The sequence below is a fragment of the Synchiropus splendidus genome, chromosome 5, assembly GCF_027744825.2.
Source record: "Synchiropus splendidus isolate RoL2022-P1 chromosome 5, RoL_Sspl_1.0, whole genome shotgun sequence".
Classification (NCBI taxonomy): domain Eukaryota; kingdom Metazoa; phylum Chordata; class Actinopteri; order Syngnathiformes; family Callionymidae; genus Synchiropus; species Synchiropus splendidus.
In genome coordinates this window covers 1862954-1868187 of record NC_071338.1, presented here as the reverse complement: position 1 = coordinate 1868187, position 5234 = coordinate 1862954, and the positions used below count along the sequence as shown (strand labels likewise).

The 5234-nt window shown below is 40.8% G+C and overlaps 1 long non-coding RNA gene across 2 annotated transcripts; it reads right to left on the bottom strand.

Annotated features, from left to right (window-relative positions):
• Positions 1-1319: 1319 nt before the first annotated feature.
• On the bottom strand, positions 1320-4582 carry LOC128759604 (uncharacterized). Of its 2 annotated transcripts, XR_008414597.1 has the most exons (6): positions 4394-4582; positions 3545-3683; positions 1988-2523; positions 1753-1848; positions 1489-1683; positions 1320-1422 (listed from the first exon to the last, which is right to left on the bottom strand). It is a non-coding gene; the product is annotated as an uncharacterized LOC128759604 (long non-coding RNA). The 2 variants fall into 2 exon arrangements; XR_008414596.1 differs by having other exon boundaries at positions 1327-1683.
• Between the last annotated feature and the right edge of the window lie 652 nt (positions 4583-5234).

Genomic DNA, 5234 nt, shown 5'->3' with positions numbered 1-5234 from the left:
GTTCATTTTGACTGCATGGTCCTTCTGATTGAATATAGAAAAAATAATTAATATTTATTTTACGTCAGAATTGTACATAAAACACTGAGGTATTCACCTGCAGTCCACTGTTGAACATCAGACACCCATTGCTGAACAGTGTCTTCCTGAATAGACAACTCTCCAGCCAATTTCTTGAGCTCCTCAGACGCTTCAGCAATCCTCTGCACAGTCTGTGAAAACCCGTGTTGGATTAACAAACAATTGCAACTAGTCTAATGCACCATGAAACACACAAGTGTGGTCTTTACCTTGATGTGTCGTTTGGCCAAAGTCCGGTCAAGATTTTCTGTCTTCCGCTTGTTCCAGCCAATGGCCTGGATGGTAAGGATGTCTGTGCGGGCTGAATGCACAATGGACACACATTTATGTTACTAGTTGATTTGTACAACTTTAGCTGTAACTTTTTTTTCACACAAAAAAAAAAATGTACTTACCAGCTTTTGACATGTACTTGGAACATAGGGCTGCTCAAGAAAGGAAACTGTTCACCTGTTCAACTTCCTCCCCTATTGTTGTTCCTGCTCCCTCTTGGTTCCGTCCACCCCATTCCAAGTGAAAGAAATATGCATGTTACCATTTGGACGAGGACGGAGGGAAATAATGTGAAATTAAAGCCCCTGACAATCATTACCTCACACATCCATGAATGTGCTTTAGCGTGCATGATGGAGAGAAAGGGCTGCATGTTCAACAGGACCTGTAACTCAGGACAGTGGCCAACAACCCTCTGCAAATATGGCCAATATTTGCATACCACATCAGAGCAAAAAAACTGAACATTGTGTGAAACAAGCTGTTTCTGGAGATATAAAGGATAGGCAAATATCTCCCCACGGAACATGTTCAGTCCCTTCAGCAAAATGCCATGACGACACACTGCAACCTCGACCCGTTCCTCATCTACTTTACTCGCAGACTTGTTGGAGGACTCTCGTGCAGCCACCCATTCGCTTCCACCACACCTGCCTTTCCCAGGATTCTGTTCAAGATGAAGAAAAACAGATGTAGACAGAGCAAAGCGTGCAGTGAAATTTAAATAAACTTTACATGTCCTGTTGATGCCCTGATGTGGTTGACGAAGGAGGTCACCTCGGTGTCGTTGGCCAAGAAGACACCTTCGAAAAAGCTATTTGGTCTAAAAGACATAAAGCAGGGGTGACCTTTATCAAGGTTCCATGTATTGCATGCCGTAGAAACAACTGAATGGCTCTTAAAGCGATAAAGCTTGCGGTTCCCATCCACTGAGACAGGTAACATTGAGGGTGTGCAGGCTGGGCACCGAAACTGATCGACTTCAGACAGCCTCTCAACTTCAAATTTTGCGTACGACCATTCCAGGAATGATTTTTGTATGGTGTCGCCACATAAACTCTTTCAATTCTGCAGGCAATTAGTCCAATGATGTACTAACCCGACCAAAGAGTTTTGTGCGCTGCTCAAGCATACCAACGAAAGCTTGTCGTTACATTCCTGGTGCAGTAATCTTGAGCTCTTCGTATGTAGCGAACAAATCCACTGTGTACAGCGTCTCAAAATGGACTGTAGCTGGCCAGTAGCCACTTTCAATCAGCTCACTAATACCGACATCCAAAGCTTTCCCACAGGAGCAGCTGACAGTTGGGAGGGACACATTGTATCGACCTAAAATATGTACATAACAAAATTTTCGAACAGAAAATAGAAAATATAATTCATACACAAGGAACTGACCATTCATTCCAATCAGAATTACTTGCTTTCCTGCAGAAAAGGTTGTTTGCCCAGAGCAGCAGTCATAGCATGGATGCATTACTGGCAAAATGCACTCTGGGAAGATAGGAAACGAACATAATTTAAAAGAGGTTGTGTGTATATATATATATATATATATATATATATATATATATATATATATATATATATATACACACACAATATTGGTGGCATATATTATCTCAGTACAGACCTCTTTCATGGAAGGAGAATTTTCCTCCCTTCTCTTCCCTGATGTGAGTGGTTGGTGGCAGTGGCCTGTAGAATCCCTCTATCATGGATGATCTATTATGGAAAACCATGGAATTGTGGATGGAAACATCACAGGCTGCACAGTGAAGTGGTCTAGGCAAACAATCCTGACATTTCACAACAGCAGTCTTAGATCTGCAGTGGTGACAAGTTCCCTCTATAGGCTTCTCAGACTGTAACATCTGATTAACCATATACGGCCTTAACACAGTCCACTTTTCCAGAGTTGAAGCTTTCCTGTCTTTCCAGTGTGAAGGTGCTGGGTCTATGGCAGGTCCCAAAAGGTCCTGCACCTCTTGAATGAGGGATCCTAGAAAACAGGGTAAGGTAACCAAATATAGCAGCAATAAGACAAACATGGAAAGAAGAGGGTAAATAAACTGCTGCTAAAATATATATCTTGAACGGTCTCAGTCACGTGCTGATGTCCACTTGTAGATGGAGCACATGGCAATGAGTGCATGCTCCCAGAAGTCACTGTTGAGAGTAGGGAGATTTGTTTAAATGGACAAATGGACTAGAAACGTCACAATAAAAAGCAGGAAAATAGTAGTATGTTGAAAATAAATCCATAGATCTGTTGACAGTTCGACATTAAACTACTGAGGCTAAGAAGAAAGTCAGAGCAGGTACTAGTCAAATCAAACATTCCAACTGTCAAGAACCGGTACTCCTGGGTTACATGCACATTTCTAACAATGGATTGCTTGATGGTTACTGCTGATGTATTCATTTGTAATAGTCACCCGTCCAAGTGTAGTAGAGGATCCACCCAGTAGGATGTATTCACTGGGTGGGTGCAATATGGTAATGTGTGTGTACTTGAATGCCATAAGTCCCTGTCCAAGGGAGCAATTGTTGTTAATCACAATGGCCCATCAACATCAGCTAGTTATGAAAGACAAAGGCTCTATTCACATGTTGATGTACCTGAGGGGGGTGTTCAGGACATCATTGTATGAAGCTGAAAGATAGGGTCCAAGTCAAGACCTCATGTTGAAAGAAGGATTTCCCCTCTGGTCAAAGTGGCTTCTTTAACTATTTCAAGACACGTCTCCCTTTAGCCAATATTTTGACACCATTGTTTTCAGTAGAGTTTTGTAACTCACACACACAATTGTGTTTTGTGAGGACTTTGTGAGGACTCATTGACCCAATTGACAATTGACCATTGTCTCTCACCTTAAACAACAACAACAACAACAAACATCCAAAACAAATTACTAACATTAAGCAGGACTCTGAAATTAAATAAACCAGTTAACCGCATTACAGTAAACCACTTATACTAACTACTCCACCATGTAAACATTATGTCCTATATTCAGCGAAATGTCCTCACTAGGACAGTGTCGTGTCAAATAGTTAGCCCCACAACCATGACAAATCAATCAAATACTGAAGCAGTTGACTGACATTAGTTCTATAATAATACATAACCAATGTAGTCAGCCAAAGACAGGCAATAGAGACCATAAAGTTAGTGAACAAAAATCACCTGAGGATGAACTCTTTGCCCGCTTCTTCCCTGTTCTCCTCCTCTTTGGGATAGGACTCCCTTCCTCGTCCTCCTCAACCCAAAAAAAAGTAAATTTGTCCGGTCCAGACACTTCTGAGGATTCTTTAGGTTGAGTATTCTTAAAATAAAGATAATGGAAAATGTTAGCGTCACCTAATACACTATATTACATATTGTTAGAAAGTCTCAGGACAGATCATGAGAGCATTAAATGCCGACCTTGCATTCCTCCAACAGCAAATCAGCAAGAAATAAGGCATCATCGTCATCCATGATGCTCCTCAGTTGAGTGAGTACAGCCTGAATACCAATTTATCAGTGGCCACTTGATTTTAAACACAGTGGGCGTGACTATGCAAATCAGCAAGAAGAAAAGAAAAGAAATGGAAACCGGATAAGTTACCCCCATATTAACAACCATCGACACGGAGAAAGGTTATCAAAAAACAAACTAAATAAATTCAAATATTAAGAAATAGAATAAATACATAACTCACGTCAAAATCATTCAGCTCCGTGTCTTTGGTGTCGGCAGTATTGTAGCCGAGGGTTATATTTGGTAAATCCGCGGGGACAGCTGTCAATAAGGTCCAAGTTCGTTGGTGCAGCAAGATAACAGCATTATTCGTGCCTTCAGTCTCCGTTAGACACGACCCAAAAACCCGCGCAGTCCAACATAACACCCCCCTGCCAACTATGGCAACTCCCGGAGAACAAAATAAGCTTCTACAGTACCAACAGCGAACGCAGTATTGCAATTCTACAAAATCTCTGACAGACTCTAAATAGACGAAAGGATGATAAACAAAAAAGAAGAGGAGTTTTTACCGAAGTCAAGCCGAATGACTTTCCGCCATGTTTTTGTTCTGGTCGACCACTGATGACGTCAAAGTCCAACGTGTTTGTATAATTGAATTATTCATCCAAAGCATAAATTCACATCTCCAAAGAGACGTCGGCGTCCACATCACGTGTACATATTTAAACAGAATAAAAATAGAAACTACGGCTTGGGAGGTTTGAAATGGTCCGCTTGCGCTTCCGCTGACGTCAGTGACGGAGAACGAATCGTGATTCAGCAAAACGAATAAATCATGGAACTTCCTTTCTTGTCAAAAGACTTTATATGCAGTTGATACGATTTTAAATATCCGATAATACTATTTGGCGTAGAAATGTATTCGATACCAATGATAAATAATAAACGTATTTGGCCCGTGACGTCAGTTCCTGCCATCCACTTCCTTCCCCAGTCGGATAATAAATATTATATCATTTTCATGACATAATATTTAAAAATTAAAGGTACATTACATGTGATTACAACTCAACAAAACCCCGCAATTGGCTGCGGAATTACTGGCCAGCTGTACAATAATACATTGAATTGAGACCTACGAGATAATCTGGGTCAAAACGAAAAAAACGAAGCGTCATATACATGAAACGAGCGGAAAAAATGAAAGTAAGGCGTACATTTGTCGCTAGAAATGTGATCAAAACGCAACAATAGCTTTTAATTGTTTTAAAATCTCACAATTTAAAGCAAAACTAGAACGGGTGTCCGCCATGTTTTTGTGTTCTATCAGTCACGTGACCAGAGGCCATTCACAAAGCCATTGAGAAATGACGCGTACGAGAGAAAGGATTTTTGAGGCAAAGTATTCAA